The 17,327-nt window shown below is 39.2% G+C and overlaps 1 long non-coding RNA gene across 1 annotated transcript; it reads right to left on the bottom strand.

The window, feature by feature from the left end:
- Nucleotides 1-2,726: 2,726 nt before the first annotated feature.
- LOC137626567 (uncharacterized) lies at nt 2,727-17,050 on the bottom strand. Its single transcript, XR_011041056.1, has 3 exons — nt 16,942-17,050; nt 9,110-9,240; nt 2,727-3,428 (listed from the first exon to the last, which is right to left on the bottom strand). It is a non-coding gene; the product is annotated as an uncharacterized lncRNA (long non-coding RNA).
- Nucleotides 17,051-17,327: the final 277 nt, after the last annotated feature.

Here is a 17,327-nt window from a genome sequence, read left to right as displayed (position 1 = left end):
GAGGTCGCTGGAGAGCTGATTCAGCAGAAGTCTGGTCCACAGCAGGAGAGCATTTGCGAACTACTGCGCGCAGGAGAACGAGGTTGCACAGGTAAAAACCTGGCACAAAAGGGACTTACTCACATTGTGAGATAAGCCCTTTGCCCTGAAGGGACCGATGCACGTTTGGAAAACGGAGTGGAGTGGCATCCAGGAACGGAGAAGGAAGACAAGAAGATCTGGCAGGTGTCGGAGATCGCGAACGAACTGCCGACAGGAGTAGCGAAGCAGCTGCAACGGTCTGTTCTCGTCGAGGAGAATCCTCTGCGGCTGAAGATAAAGACGACCACGGACAGGAGCACCATCATCAGTCCTCCGAAGAGGAGTCTCTGAGAGACACTCGCAGGAGAGACCGTTGGACTCAGCTGCCCCCTTGAAGGATGTTCGGAGGGGGAAACTGAACCTTCAGCAACAACAGCAGGTGAGTCCTCCGAAGAGGAGTTTCTATGAGTGTCCTCTCTTGCGAACGAGAGAGGTGAACACTTCGAAGAAGAGAGAAGAAGAACTGATGAAGGCGCCCCAAGGGCTGTTGGATCAGCAAGCTGACCATAAAGAGCAACCCTCCGAAGAGGAGCTCCTGCAGCTGCTCAGCCCCTTGAGCGTAGCTGCAAGTGCGACCGCTCAGCACCAAGAGCAAAATCGCATGAACTCCATGGTCCGGCCTTGCAACCGCTCAGCCCCTTGAGCATGGTTACAAAAGCGGTCGCTCAGCACTGAGAGCATAACCGCCCGAGGACCAAGAAATATAAAGGTAAGAGAAGTTGCCCCTCCTGAAGGGGAAAAAACTCATACCTGGGAAGGGAACCTCCCTCGGAAGTGAAGTTACCCACCCATGGAGGCGAACCTCCAGAGCGTTCCAAATGAACTAAGGATCTGACAGTTGTCACGGGAGAACTTCTAGGAGAAGGGAACACGCCCATGACGAAGTCGTAGAGGAGGCGGCAACAGCAGATTCCCCAGGCCTCAACAGGACAGCTCTGCTTCGTTGGCACAAGGCAAACGACAAACTAGATAGTTAACTGTGAAAATAAAACAATTAGTTAACATTAATTCACCCGGGGGAACTCCGAAGAGGAACCCGAGGGAAAAGAACATAAGAATTACGCACCAAGAATGCGCCCTCCTACCCCACTGACACTCATGGGAAGGGGGGGAAGGCGGAGAACTGTAACAAAACAGAATTATAACAATTATAATTATGTAATTCATCTAAGAATGTTCACTAATCGTAAGAATGAATGAACCCCGAAGGGAAGCGTTCTACACAGAAGCTGAAAAGTTAATAATTACAATTAGATTTGATTAAAAATAATTGAGACAAAATAAACGGAGTAGCAACTCATCCCGCAACGGGAAGGAAGCTACCGTAATATGTAGTAGAAATAAAAGGTTGAACGACCTCAAGGAGAGAGAGAGACCGTAGTCAATTAAACTCCCATGTTCCCTACGCTGTGAGACCAAGTTCCCCGTAGGGAAGGAGGATCAGTGGAAAACAGATTAATAGATAAAGTCCAGCGATGACGATTCCCCACGGCGCCCGCCGAAGGGAGACCGAAGGACCAAGGGAGAGATCGCGACCCATGAAATGTCACCGTGGGGGCCTAGGACCACACGGAGATGTTGTCGTACAATGAGTGGACTTCCTACACACACACACAGCACAAACACTGAAAAGGAAACTTACTGTATTTCTATACTCAAATATATACATAAACATAAGAATGTTTACATATATATTAAGTATAAGAAAAGTAAGTAATTAAGTAAGACAGAACATTAATGGCTGCCATGCGAGGACGGGACAGAGACGTCTACTCATTGTCTGAGCCAAAAGTGAAGTGAAGCAGTTCACCGGTGCGTGAGGGGGGGAGGGGTAGCTAGCTACCACTCCCCTACCCCCTTGCTAACTAGCGCGGGGGTAATACGCCCTAGTTAAATTCTAATGGCTCGTTATTTCAGCTACGCCGAAAGTAAACCCTATGTAAATAGCGTGGTTTGTATTTCGGTTACGGAACAAATGACACTTTGATAACTTCTATTAGATTAGATTATTACAAAATAAACTATTTCGCTTCCCATTGGCATGTCCTTATTCATGTCTGGGGTTTGGCCAATTTACATCACCACGCTGGCCAGTGCGCATTGGTGATGGTAAGAGAATTTTTTCCTGCTCGCTGACAGCAAACCAACCTAGTATGGTTGGCCTCTATTTGTACAGCTTCGCTGATCATAGCGACATACATACCCTTTTACCATGTTATGGTATCTTCACTCAAGATATATATATATATATATATATATATATATACACGCACACAAACACATGTACACAAACACATACATACATACATACATATATATATATATATATATATACATACATACATACATACATACATACATACATACATACATATATATATATATATATATATATCCCCGTATATATAGTCGGTATTTCTATATTTTCCATCTAATCAAATCAAATACTAAACAAATTTAATCTTAATATTTTCCCCTCCCTTAATATACACTACACTAGTCTTAAGTATTTTAAACCTGTCATTGCGAGTATTTTTGAATAATATAGCAAAACAACTCAATTACCATCTTTATTTGATATATCCTTCTTCTCTTTCGAAGACAATTAGTATGAAGATTATTCACTTCCAATTAGAATCCTTACACCTATCTTCAAGAAAGTGACTTCACTAAACGAAACTTCTTGTGATGATCAAAAATTAGTTATAGGCCTACCTGCATATCAGGAAAAGAAGCAGTGCCATTTTTTCAGTGACATATTTGTAAAACTTTGCATGGTATTTCCAATGTCACTATTAATAAGTTATCATTTATTTGAATACAAGTAGGTCTGTATTCTATCCTGACAGTTCAAATTATTTTCTTTCTGCAAGAATATAATCCATGCATGACTCCATAGTATAAAGACATAAAACTAACTAACAATGTATAGTAATGACAAAATCTATGACCATCTCACCAAAAAATTATTTGAGAACAATCTCACTGTCAAGAGAATATCTATAATAAGGGACTTTTTCAGGTAGTATATGCTCAACATTATATTGTACACTACATTGATATTTATCACTCACTCTGTAACCTAACTGAGGTATAAACTTCTAAAAAGAAACTTTAAATAATAAAAATTTCAACTTCTCTTTAAATTGATGTCAGTTGAATATCACAGCCACCATCCCTTTTATCAGCCTTGATTTAGATATGAATAATTTAATCTTGTGCCATCTACATTCCTTTAGCTTCCTTCTCCTGCCCATATTAATAAGGGATTCGGGTTGCCCACTAGAAGGGTTTTGGTTCACTGGCTTTGGCTTTTAGATTTTGACTCTGAAGGTAAATAAACACTTCTGAAAGAAAAAAAAATATGTTTACTCCAAATGTTCTTCACCTTCATGTCATAACTTTATTTTTTTTAACATTAATTTGATACATAATCATTTTAGGATTATTCATCAGTATAACTGGCACCTTCAACTTCATCTTTAGATAACAGACAATTTTTAACCCTAAACTTGACCATCCTGAAATGTTCTTAACTTGAATGTCTGAAGGAAGAACGGCGATAATAACCAGAGTTCGTGAAAAAAACAAGAATAACACAAAGTTCAGCTAGGATAGTCATTTAAAAGTATAGTAGCAGCTATGTATAACACGGTATTGGTGCTTTTAGATCCTCACTATTCTTTTAATAATCGTTTATTATGAGACATTATGATAAGGTTACCAGTATCATCATCGCATTGAAATATTGCCTTTATAGTATGGAGAAAAAGATTAAAACGTGAAAAATTCGTAGATAATTTGTATTTTTCCTAACCATACAAACCTTAGCTATTTAAATAGGGTATTACTTTCGGCGTAGCTGAAATGACGAGCCATTAGAATTTTAACGAGGGTTTACTACCCCCTCGCTAGTTAGCGAGGGGTTAGAGGAGGGGTAGCTAGCTACCCCTCCCCCCTCACACACAGGTGAACTAGTTCACTTTGCTTAGAGGTAGGACTTCCCGGGGTACAGGGCTGGCGGGCAAGTTTGATTAAATAGCTAATGTTTGTATGGTTAGGAAAAATACAAATTATCTACGAATTTTTCATTTGTTCCGTAACCGAAATACAAACCAAGCTATTTAAATAGGGTGACTTAACCCTTAGGAAGGGTGGTAAGTCCCAGCCGTTACTGGCTTTTGGCTTTTGCCCGGGGACTAAGTATCTGAGTGTGTAAAACTTGAGATAAGGAGTCCCTGCACCTCGTAAGTACCTTGCTCTGCGAGGACCGTGGCCTACGTAAGCGTGTGTGTGAAGGAATGAAGTGTGACTCGTCCTAGGAGGTTGACCTGGAGTCCATTAGATGGAATTCTAGGTTAGGACGTTCCCAATACCACCTCATAAGGGTATGGGGGACGCGACAGTATTATCTTAATACTAGGAACACAAGGAAGCATGGTTTACCTGCAGTGGTTTGAGGTCAGCTGTGCATAGAACCCAGGATGCTGCTTCCCCCAAAAGAGAGGAGGATGAAGAAAAGAATAAGGGCCAGACATATCTTTTCATTCATGCAGACTAAAACCGGGTAACAATGCCCTCAACCTTCTGCTGCTTGTCCATTAAGGAGCCTGAGGTTTAAACCAGCAGTTGTGCAGCCACCACAGAGCCGTTAGAGAATGTATCGAGCCTCCTGTGGGTCACGTCCTGCAGGTAGTGGGCTGTGAAGGTTGTATGATGCTTCCAAACTCCAGCTTGTAGAACCTGCGTCACTGAGTAGCTTCTCTTTAATGCCAGGGACGTAGAAATGCCTCTGACATCATGTGCTCTAGGGCGACGTGACGGAGGAGGGTCTGGATTCAGGGAATGGTGGATGACCCTGCGAATCCATGCTGAGATAGTGTTCTTAGTGGCCCTCCTCTTCGTCCTTCCTGTGCTCACAAATAATGCTTGCACTTGAGGATGAATTGCAGCTGTTCTCTTAAGACAGGGCCACAGACTCCTTACTGGGCACAGTAGGAGATGGTCTGGGTCATCTGTTACAGAACGGAGATTCGAAATCTGGAAAGAGTCGAACCGGGGGTCCGGCACTCCTGGATTTCGAGTCTAAGCCACAAACTCAGGGACGAACCGGAACGTTACCTCTACCCATCCCCTTGAATGGGCGATGTTATACGAGAGACCATAAAGTTCGCTGACTCGCTTGGCCAAGGCCAAAGCAAGTAGAAACACCGTCTTCCAAGTCAGGTGGCGATCAGAAGCTTGGCGTAATGGTTCGAACGGAGGTCTCTTAAGAGACCCGAGGACTCAAACCACACTCCCTGGATTAGTTCTCAATTCCGACTGAGGGCAGGTAAGTTCATAACTTCGTATGAGTAGAGAAAGTTCCAGCGAGGAGGAAATGTCCTGATAGCCTTTCACTGCCAAGACTGAAAGGCGCATCTCCTCCCACAAATACACGAGAAACTCCGCTATTTCTGGAATAGTGGCATCGAGTGGAGAAATACCCCTTCCACGACACCAACCACAGAAGACTCTCCACTTCGCCAGGTACACTCCTGTGGATGACTTTCGCAGGTGTCGAGACATCCTTTCCGCAACTTGTTGCGAAAAGCCTCTCTCTGTGAGGAGATGTTGGATAGTCTCCAGGCGTGAAGCCGCAGCGATGCTACGGCTTTGTGGGAGATGTTGAGTGTGGTTGCTTGAGTAGCTCGTGTTGAGGAGGGAGTTCTCTCGGGAGTTCCGTCAAGAGTTGCAGAAGGTCCGGGAACTACTCTGCATGATGCCATAGTGGAGCTACTAAGGTCGTTGACAGGTCGACCGATATTCTGGTCTTGTTGAGCACCCTTCTCATCAGACAGAACGGGGAAAAGGCATAAACGTTGATGTTGACCCACCGTTGTTGGAAGGCATCTTGCCAGAGTGCTTTGGGGTCTGGGACTGGGGAGCAGTACAGCGGAAGCTTGAAATTCAAGGCTATCGCGAACAGATCTACCGTCAGAGAACCCCACAAAGTCAAGACTTTGTTGGCTACTAAAGGATCCAAAGACCACTCGGTACTCACTATCTGGAATGCCCTGCTCAAACTGTCGGCGAGCACGTTCCTTTTGCCCGGAATGAAGCGAGCCGATAGTGGAAACGAGTGGACTTCGGTCCATCTCAGTATCTTTACTACAAGATGGGATAGCTGTCATGAAAAGGTACCACCCTGCATGTTGATGTACGCCACTACCGTGGTGGTGTCGCTCATCACCACCACGGAGTGACCCGCCAGGTACTGTTGGAACTGTTGAAGTGCCAGATATACGACCTTCATGTCTAGCAGTTTTTATGTGGAGGCACTTTTCTGATTCTAACCATAGACCTGAGGTCCTGTGGTTCAGAACGTGAGCCCCCCCCCCCCCCCCTTCTTTTGAGGCGTCTGAAAACAGCATCAAATCTGGGGGGAGGACGAGAAGATCCACTCCCTTTCGGAGGTTTCCGTCTGTCACCCAACACTGAAGGTACGTCCGTTCCGCAGGACCCATAGGGACCAAAATGTCCGGGGAATCGTGACCTTGATTCCATCAGGACTTGGGCCGCCATTGCAGGGATCTCATCCTGAGGCGTCCATTTGGAACTAAACGGGCCAGGGAGGAAAGGTGACTGAGAAGACGTAACCACGATTGGGCTGGGAGTTCTTCTCGTCCAAGGAAAGGATCTGCGACCCTCCTCAGCCTTGCTATCCTGTCGTTTGATGGAAAGACTTTGTGGAGCTTGGTATCCTAGATCATGCCTATTTATACCAGTCGTTGAGATGGAAGCAGAGAAGACTTCTCGAGAATTACCATGATCCCTAGATCTTGGCAAAGTCCCAGAAGCTTGTCCTGGTGTCGAAGAAGAGTCGACTCCGAGACTGCCAGGATCAGCCAGTCGTCCAGATACCGGAGGAGACGGATGCCGATCCTGTGTGCCTACGAAGAGATCAGGTTGAACACTCTGGTGAATACCTGAGGTGCTGTGGTGATACCGAAACACAGCACCTTGAGCTTGTAGATCTTGTTGTCTAGGCTGAATCTTAAGTATTTCCTAGAAGACGGATGGATTGGGATCTGGAAGTACACGTTCTTCAGATCCAGTGTGCACATGAAGTCTTGTGGTCTCACTGCAAGTCTGACTGTGTCTGCTGTCTCCATGCTGAACGGAGTTTGTTTGACAAACCTGTCCAGAGCCGAGAGGTCGATGACTGGTCTCCAGCCTCCAGACGCCTTCTTTACAAGAAACAGTCGTCTGAAGAAGCCTGGGAAACCGTCGACGACCTCTTGGAGAGCATCCTTCTTTAGCATGGTCTCGACTTCTGCCCGTAGGGCTAGCCCCTTTGCCAATCCCATGGCATAGGAGCTCAACGACACTGGATTCGCTGTCAGGGGAGGTAGAGATGTTGTGAACGGGATGCGGTATCCCTGACAGATTACGGAAATCGTCCCGGAGTCGGCCCCGAGTTGCTGCCACCTGAATGTGCAACTTTGTAGGCATCGCCTCACTGGTGGACATGCAGGGGGATTGCCAATCCTAGCATTTGTGGCCTTGGCCACTTGCCTCTAGGATTCTTGCCTCCCCTGGAGGACTTTTTGCCCTTCATGTCTTTAACAGGAAAGGGCTGCTGTTTGGACACCGTCGTCTTTGCTGCCACTGCCGGTTTCGTCGTCTTGGACGGGTGAGGCTGTTGAGGAGCTGGAGGTTTGTAGGGCTTCATTGTGAGAGCCCTTTGGAGGAGAGAATCCTGATTGGATTTCCTCTACCTCTCAGCTGCCTGTTCCACATCTTTGGGCTCAAACAGACTCTTTTCCATAAGGGAAGAGTGTCTGAGCTTGCAGACTTTGAAGGCTGGGATTTTCGAGAACCTTTCTGCCACCACATCACGTCGTTTCAAGATCGAATTGGCTCACAAGTTTGAGGCTTGGTGGGCCAGAAACTCAATGGTGCGGGTGCCCGAAAGGAGGAAGGTCTCCAGTGCCTTCCTCGTGCTTTCTTTGGACAGATCCTCGGATTGCAACAGGATGTCAAGAGACCCCAACCAGACGTCCATCCACAAAGTAGTCTGCATGGCACACTTCGCGACCTTCTCCTGGCTTAGGATCTCTGTCGCCGAGAAAGTCACTTGCCGGCTAGAGAGTCTCTCAAGAGGGACTCCCTAGGTAAGCTCTTCCACAGAGTGGTACAACGGAAGAGCAATAAAACCAAAACCAAGTACTTCACCAATTCGGTCGAAAACTCGAGGTCATAAAGCGAGCGGAACCAACTTGTCGACAAGACCGACAGAGAAGAACTGGAGAAATTGACAAGTATATGCGGTATCTGGCCGATAGTCGGGGCTGGTGGTCACACCCGCAACCTTCACGGCGATCGCTCGCGAGTTTTTGGAATCTGTCGAGCCGTCGTAGACGTCAGCTATTATATATTCACCGGCTAAGTTTAATATTTAAAAAGAGCAACGATGGTGAGGATCCATCTCCATCGCTGATATAAAGGTACCGCAAAAGCGTCTCAATATGCTAAGACAAAATTGTATGTTAGCAATCCTCAAAACCAATTATACCAGAAGAGAGACAGAAAAATTTTAAAGTTGATGCACTCAGTTATTAGGATAACTGGAAGAGACAGACCGATGCATCTTCACTCGACCGTAACCAAAGCAAAAGGGAAGAGTAGCCATTGGGTGAGTGTGAGACTGGGGTGGTTGGGCTGACCCCCGCTACCCTCGCTAACTAGTGCTAACTAGTAGAGGGTTGTTGACACATAGCGTAAAAGTTTTTATGGCTGAACCCGCTCAACACTAAAACTTATATCCTAACTAAAGAACAAAGGTTTGTGTTTGTGAAGGAACAAAGTAACTTTAGCCAGCATAACCACACTCACATTATCACATTACCTATCATAGGATCCCAGGTCTTCCTCTTTACATGCCAATTGGTTTCAACTATCTTGAATAGGGTCCAATCACTAACTGTTTAACACAAACCTATAACTAAAACATTGGCCCATGTAACAAATTTAAATTATTCCTTACCAAAGTCGACGAGGTCGGAAACCGAGGTCTTTCTGTAGCTTCGGCAATCATCAGTTGGCGTCCACTTCTAATGTTAGATGAGGGTATAATGTAGTTGCTTCCAGTATGTAGATGTGAAAGTGTTTGTGCACCTAGTTTTGTTGAATTAATACATTTGTATTACTATAATGGCCATACATGAAAATGATAATATAAGAATTAATGATTATTTTACCTGGTGAATGAACATATACAGAAATGATAGTTAAAATATTTTTTTATTACCTAACAGAGAACATTTCTCCATATTTGATAATAGCCTTCTAATGTTTTGGGTATATGGACCTGTATCAGGATGCAAATAGAATACTCAGTGATTAATAGGATGTAAATAGAATGCTCAGTGATTAATAGGATGTAAATTGAATGCTCAGTGATTAATAGGATGTAAATTGAATGCTCAGTGATTAATAGGATGTAAATTAAATGCTCAGTGATTAATAGGATGTAAATTGAAAGCTTAGTGATTAACTTTAGTGCATATACCCATACTCTTGGGCACAAGTGTGTTAATATTCCTTAATTAATCATCAGGTCGAATCATTAAGAAGTGTTTGGTTTACTGCTCTATCCCACCAAACATCTACACACCAGACAAAGGTCTTTCTCTCTTATACTTATACCTCTCAAACTTTGACTTATTCGCTTGAATGTCAATGACAGGCCCCACAAAAGGTGCTTAGTTTTGAGAAAAATTTTCTGTAACATCCAAGCAATAAGACCAACATTTAATCAATCTTTGTTTTAGCTAGTTAAGGTTCTGGTGGTGCAGTCATGCCTAAAGGATATGCTAAGGAAATGATTCACTATACAGTTTTGTCCTCGCTTATAAACTTTTCCCTTAAAGTTTAATAAATATATACTTAAATTTCTAGATAAATACACTAACCACATTTTTCTCACCCACTATCTTTTGTTTTCTCCATTTCTGACCATAAATATTAGGACAACCACCAGTTTACAAGTTTACCTACCAACCCCTTATGAAAATAAAATCTAGGTCAACAGTGTAAAACCAAGGTTTTGGGAGGTTTATGTAAATGGCTGGAAATTAAAGTATCAGAATTACCCATAATTAATATCACATCCATCATTTGGTTTTTGTTCCATCGTGATGAGCTTCTCTTGAAAAAACAAAAATAAAACACAGTAATCGTTCAGGCCATTATTTCGGGGATATTTTTGACTTTCAGATGAGCAAAAATTACTATATACTAAATAGAGAGCATTTTCAACATAATAAATTCACTGCACAAAGTTAAGGTTCAAATATGACAATGTAGGATAGGGAAGCTAAACTGAGTTAAGTTAGGCTAAGTTAAGGGTAGGTAAAGTAAAGTAAGGCTAAGTTAAGGGTAGGTAAAGTAAAGTAAGGTTAAGTACGGTAAGGTAAAATAAAGTAAATTAAGATGAGCAAAAATTACTATATACTAAATAGAGAGCATTTTCAACATAATAAATTCACTGCACAAAGTTAAGGTTCAAATATGACAATGTAGGATAGGGAAGCTAAACTGAGTTAAGTTAGGCTAAGTTAAGGGTAGGTAAAGTAAAGTAAGGCTAAGTTAAGGGTAGGTAAAGTAAAGTAAGGTTAAGTACGGTAAGGTAAAATAAAGTAAATTAAGGGTAGATTAGGTAAAGTAAAGTAAATTAAGGGGAGATAAGGTAAAGTAAAGTAAATTAAGGGGAGATAAGGTAAAGTAAAGTAAATTAAGGGGAGATAAGGTAAAGTAAAGTAAATTAAGGGGAGATAAGGTAAAGTAAAGTAAATTAAGGGGAGATAAGGTAAAGTAAAGTAAATTAAGGGGAGATAAGGTAAAGTAAAGCAAATTAAGGGGAGATAAGGTAAAGTAAAGTAAATTAAGGATATGCAAGGCAAAGTAAAGTGAAGAAAGGATAGGTAAGTTGAAGTAAAGTAAAGTGAAGTAAGGTTGAGTAAGGTAAAGTAAAGTAAATTAAGGGTAGGTAACAGGAAGTAGAGTAAAGTTAAGTAAGAGTATGTAAGGTAAAGCAAAGTAAATTAAAGTAATGGTAAGTAAGGTAAAGTGAAGTGAAGTAAATTAGGGATACGTGAGGTAAGATAAAATGAAGTAAAGTAGGGGTAGGTGATTTAAGATAAAGTGAAGTAAAGTAAAGTGAAGTAAAGTAAAGTGAAGTAAAGTAAGGGTATGTGAGGTCAAATGAAGTAAGGGTAAGTGAGGTAAAATAAAGTAAGGGTAAGTGAGGTAAAATAAAGTAAGGGTAAGTGAGGTAAAATAAAGTAAGGGTAAGTAAGGTAAAGGAAGGGTAAGTAAGGTAAAGGAAGGGTAAGTAAGGTAAAGGGAGGGTAAGTAAGGTAAAGTAAGGTAAAGTAAGGTAAGTTTAAGTAAGGTAAGGGTAAGTAAGGCAAGGTAACGGTAAGTAAGGTAAGGTAAAGTGAAGTAAAGTAAGGTAAAGTGAAGTAAAGTAAAGTGAAGTGAAGTAAAGTAAGGGTATGTGAGGTAAAATAAAGTAAGGGTAAGTGAGGTAAAATAAAGTAAGGGTAAGTAAGGTAAAGGAATGGTAAGTAAGGTAAAGGGAGGGTAAGTAAAGTAAAGTAAAGTAAGGTAAAGTAAAGTAAAGTAAGGTAAGGGTAAGTAAGGTAAAGTAAAGTGAAGTTAAGTAAAGTAAGAGTAAATAAAGAAAAGTAACGTAAAATAAAGTTAAGTGCAGTAAGGTTAAATAAAGCAAAGTAAAGTAAAGTAAAATAAAGTAGAGTAAAGTAAGGGTAAGTAAGCTAAAGTAAAGTAAGGGTACCTTAGGTAAGGTTAAGTAAAGTAAGAGTAGGTGAACTAAAGTAAAGTAAAAAAAGGTAGGTAAGGCAAAGTAAAATAAAGTAAAGTAAAAAAGGGTAGGTAAAGCAAAGTAGTGCAAAGTAAAGTAAAGTAAGCATAGGTAAGGTAAAGCAAATTAAAGTAAGGGTAGCCAAGGTAAAGTAAAGTGAGGGTAAATAAGATAAAGTAAAGTAAAGGTAGAGTAAAGTAAAGTAAATTAGAGCTAGGTAAGGTAAAGTAAAATAAAATAAGTAAATCGGGGTAAGGTAAAGTAGAATAAAGTAAATTAAGGGTAGGTAAGGTGAAGTAAAGTAAAGTTATACAAGGGTGAGTAAGGTAAAGTAGAGTAAAGTAAAGTAAGGGTATGTACGATAAAGTAAAGTAAAGTAAGGGTAGGTACGGTAAAGTAAAGTAAAGTGAAGGAAGGATAGGTACGGTAAAGTAAAGTAAAGTAAGGGTAGGTACGGTGAAGTAAAGTGAAGGAAAGTAAAGTGAGGGTAGGTAAGGTAAAGTATAGTAAAGTAAAGTAAATTGAAGTAAGAATAGGTACGGTAAAGCAAAGTAAAGTGAAGTATAATGACGTACGGTAAAGTAAAGTAATGTAAAGTAATGTAAAGTAAAGTGAAGCAGAGTAAAGTGAGTGTAGGTATGGTAAAGTGAAGTGAAGTAAAGTAAAGTAAGCATAGGTATGATAAAGTAAAGTAAAACAAAGTAAAGTAAGCATAGGTAAAGTAAAGTAAAGTAAAGTAAGAGCAGGTACGGTAAAGTAAAGTAAAGTAAGCGTAGGTACAGTGAAATAAAGTAAAATAAAGTAAGGGTAGGTACGGTAAAGTAAAGTAAGCATAGGTATGGTAAAGTAAAGCAAAGTAAAGTAAGTGTAGGTACAGTAAAGTAGAGTAAAGTAAAGTAAAGTAAGCGTAGGTACGATGGCGTAAAGTAAAGTAAAGTAAGCGTAGGTACAGTAAAGTGAAGTAAAGTAAAGTGAGGGTAGGTTGAGTAAAGTAGAGTTAAGTAAGCGTAGGTACAGTAAAGTAAAGTAAAGTAAACTAAAATAAAGTAAAGTAAGCATAGTTACGGTAAAGTAAAGTAAGCGTAGGTACAGTAAAGTAAAGTAAAGTGAGGGTAGGTAAAGTAAGTGTATGTACAGTAAAGTAAAGTAAAGTAAAAGTAAAGTAAAGTAAAGTGAGGGTAGGTAAAGTAAAGTAACGTAAAGTAAGCATAGGTAGAGTAAAGTAAAGTAAAGTAAAGTGAGGGTAGGTAAAGTAAAGTAAAGTAAAGCAAAGTAAGGGTAGGTATGGTAAAGTAAAGTAAAGTAGGGGTAGGTAAAGTAAAGTAAGCGTAGGTACGGTAAAGTAAAGTAAAGTAAGGGTAGGTATGGTAAAGTAAAGTAAAATAAAGTAAGGGTAGGTACAGTAAAGTAAAGTAAAGTAAAGTAAGCGTAGGTATGGTAAAATAAAGTAAAGTAAAGTAAGGGTATGTACGGTAAAGTAAAGTAAAGTAAAGTAAAATAAGTGTAGGTATGGTAAAGTAAAGTAAAGTAAGGTTAGGTACGGTAAAGTAAAGTAAGCGTAGTTACGGTAAAGTAAAGTAAAGGAAAGTAAAGTGAGGGTAGGTACGGTAAAGTATAGTAAAGTATAGTAAAGTAAAGTAAAGTGAAGTAAGAGTAGGTACGGTAAAGCAAAGTAAAGTGAAATATAATTACGTACGGTAAAGTAAAGTAAAGTAAAGTAAAGCAGAGTAAAGTAAGTGTAGGTATGGTAAAGTGAAGTGAAGTAAAGTAAAGTAAAGTGTAGGTGTGATAAAGTAAAGTAAAACAAAGTAAAGTAAGCATAGGTAAAGTAAAGTAAAGTAAAGTAAGAGCAGGTACGGTAAAGTAAAGTAAAGTAAGCGTAGGTACAGTGAAATAAAGTAAAATAAAGTAAGGGTAGGTATGGTAAAGTAAAGTAAAGTAAGCATAGGTATGGTAAAGTAAAGCAAAGTAAAGTAAGTGTAGGTACGGTAAAGTAGAGTAAAGTAAAGTAAAGTAAGCATAGGTATGGTAAAGTAAAGCAAAGTAAAGTAAGTGTAGGTACGGTAAAGTAAAGTAGAGTAAAGTGAAGTAAGCGTAGGTACGGTAAAGTAAAGTAAAGTAAAGTAAAGTAAGCGTATGTACAGTAAAGTAAAGAAAAGTAAACTAAAATAAAGTAAAGTAAGCATAGTTAATGTAAAGTAAAGAAAGCATAGGTACAGAAAAAGAAAAGTAAAGTGAGGGTAGGTAAAGTAAGTGTATGTACAGTAAAGTAAAGTAAAGTGAGGGTAGGTAAAGTAAAGTAAAGTAAAGTAAGCATAGGTACAGTAAAGTAAAGTAAAGTGAGGGTAGGTAAAGTAAAGTAAAGTAAAGTAAAGTAAGGGTAGGTATGGTAAAGTAAAGTAAAGTAGGGGTAGGTAAAGTAAAGTAAGCGTAGGTACGGTAAAGTAAAGTAAAGTAAGGGTAGGTATAGTGAAGTAAAGTAAAGTAAGGGTAGGTATGGTAAAGTAAATTAAAATAAAGTAAGGGTAGGTACGGTAAAGTAAAGTAAGCGTAGGTACGGTAAAGTAAAGTAAAGTAAGGGTAGGTATGGTAAAGTAAAGTAAAGTAAGGGTAGGTATGGTAAAGTAAATTAAAGTAAAGTAAGGGTAGGTATGGTAAAGTAAAGTAAGCGTAGGTACGGTAAAGTAAAGTAAAGTAAGGGTAGGTATGGTGAAGTAAAGTAAAGTAAGGGTAGGTATGGTAAAGTAAATTAAAATAAAGTAAGGGTAGGTACGGTAAAGTAAAGTAAGCGTAGGTACGGTAAAGTAAAGTAAAGTAAGGGTAGGTATGGTAAAGTAAAGTAAAGTAAGGGTAGGTATGGTAAAGTAAATAAAAATAAAGTAAGGGTAGGTATGGTAAAGTAAAGTAAAGTAAGCGTAGGTATGGTAAAGTAAAGTAAAGTAAGGGTAGGTACCGTAAAGTAAGTAAGGGTAGGTACGGTAAAGTAAAGTAAGCGTAGGTACGGTAAAGTAAAGGAAAGTAAAGTGAGGGTAGGTACGGTAAAGTATAGTAAAGTAAAGTAAAGTGAAGTAAGAGTAGGTACGGTAAAGCAAAGTAAAGTGAAGTATAATTGCGTACGGTAAAGTAAAGTAAAGTAAAGCAGAGTAAAGTAAGTGTAGGTATGGTAAAGTGAAGTAAAGTAAAGTAAGCGTAGGTATGATAAAGTAAAGTAAAACAAAGTAAAGTAAGCATAGGTAAAGTAAAGTAAAGTAAAGCAGAGTAAAGTGAGCATAGGTAAAGTAAAGTAAAGTAAAGTAAGAGCAGGTATGGTAAAGTAAAGTAAAGTAAGGGTAGGTACAGTAAAGTAAAGTAAGCATAGGTATGGTAAAGTAAAGCAAAGTAAAGTAAGTGAAGGTACAGTAAAGTAAAGTAATGTAAGCGTAGGTATGGTAAAGTAAAGTAAACTAAAGTAAAGTAAGCGTAGGTACAGTAAAGTAAAGTAAAGTAAAGTTAGGGTAGGTAAAGTAAAGTAAAGTTAGGGTAGGTAAAGTAAAGTAAGCGTAGGTACAGTAAAGTAAAGTAAACTAAAATAAAGTAAAGTAAGCATAGGTACGGTAAAGTAAAGTTAGCGTAGGTACAGTAAAGTAAAGTAAAGTGAGGGTAGGTAAAGTAAGTGTATGTACAGTAAAGTAAAGTAAAGTAAAGTGAGGGTAGGTAAAGTAAAGTAAAGTAAAGTAAGCATAGGTACAGTAAAGTAAAGTAAAGTAAAGTAAGGGTAGGTATGGTAAAGTAAATTAGGGGTAGGGGCAGGTAAAGTAAAGTAAGCGTAGGTACGGTAAAGTAAAGTAAGCGTAGGTACGGTAAAGTAAAGTAAAGTAAGGGTAGGTATGGTAAAGTAAAGTAAAATTAAGTAAGGGTAGGTACGGTAAAGTAAAGTAAAGTTAAGTAAGCGTAGGTATGGTAAAGTAAAGTAAAGTAAAGTAAGGTAAGGTAAGGAAAGGTAAGGGTAGGCTAGATAAAAGGTAAGGTAAAATAAAGCTAGAGAAAGGTTGGTTAGGTATTGTAAAAATAGGTAAGGTCTTTTATAAGATATGGTAAGAGTAGGTAAGTAGACAAGGTAAATCAAGATTACACGAGGAGAGGGTAGATAAGGTAAGGATAGGTAAAATAAGTTCTTAAGGTAAGGTCAGGTAAAGTATGGGTAAGTAAATTATGAGTAGGAAAGGTAAGGGAAGGAAAAGCATTGATAGGTAATGTGAAAGTTACCCAGGTAAGGGTAGGCAAGGTAAGGTATGTATGTATGTATTATTATTATTATTATTATTATTATTATTATTATTATTATTAGCAGGATGATATAAGCCATAGGGCTCCAACAGGAAAAAATAGCCCAGTGAGGAAAGGAAATAAAGAAATAAACTATATGAGAAGTAATGAACAAATAAAATAAAACATTTTAATGAACAGTAACAGCACTAAAACAGATCTATCACATATAAACTATAAAAGAGACTTATGTCAGCCAGTTCAACATGAAAAACATTTGCTGTAAGTTTAAACTTTAGAAGTTTAACCGATTCAACTACTCATTTAGAAAGTAAGGTAAAGTAAGGTAAGGTAAGGTGATGGTATGCAAGGAATGAATAGACAAGGTAAGAGTGGGTAAGATAGGGGCAGGTAAATTGAGGGTAGGTAAGATAAGGGTACAGCAAGCGTAAAGTTAGGTTAGGTAACTACAATGTAAAAGGAGAATTTATATTCTAAATTTTCTAATCTTCAAGCTTTATTGTCCTTTTTAATCATATTTAAAAAAAATCCAAGATACACTCTATACAAATCTGTTCTGCTGAGCCTACTCTGAGAATAGGCCTAATCTAGCATTTAATTACCTATCTCGAAAAAAAGTCTAGGCCTAGGCTATAAAATACATTTCCATCAGGCGTTTCACACAAAGAAAGAAGAACAATTAGCTGTAAAATCATTAAAATATCAATGATGTTATTACACATTACCTTAACATTATTGGGAAACTGAAGAATTTCACAAAAACAGTTCAAAATATATCTGAGTTTCTTGTTGACAAGTTTACTGTTTACTTTTCCAATGATCTTTCAGCAACAGCTTTCACTCACAAAATGGTTCCAACAATATTCAGCCAATTTGAACTTTACTTTGCATTTTCATTAATTATTCCCCAATTTCAATTATCTTGATCATCCTATTTCATTAGAATATTCCCTGAATTGCTAGCATAAATTGGAGCTAGAACTAGCAGTAGTGAGGTTGATAGTAGAAGTATGAAATATTGTTATTGAAAGATATATTTAGAAAGACTTCGAAAAAAAGAGGGAGGAGGAATTCTTTATATAAAAAGGACACTAATCTATTTATTTCGAGT

This window comes from Palaemon carinicauda, chromosome 34 (genome assembly GCF_036898095.1).
Source record: "Palaemon carinicauda isolate YSFRI2023 chromosome 34, ASM3689809v2, whole genome shotgun sequence".
NCBI lineage: Eukaryota > Metazoa > Arthropoda > Malacostraca > Decapoda > Palaemonidae > Palaemon > Palaemon carinicauda.
Note: the sequence above shows the minus strand (reverse complement) of the source record. Positions and strands in the feature narration are given on the sequence as shown.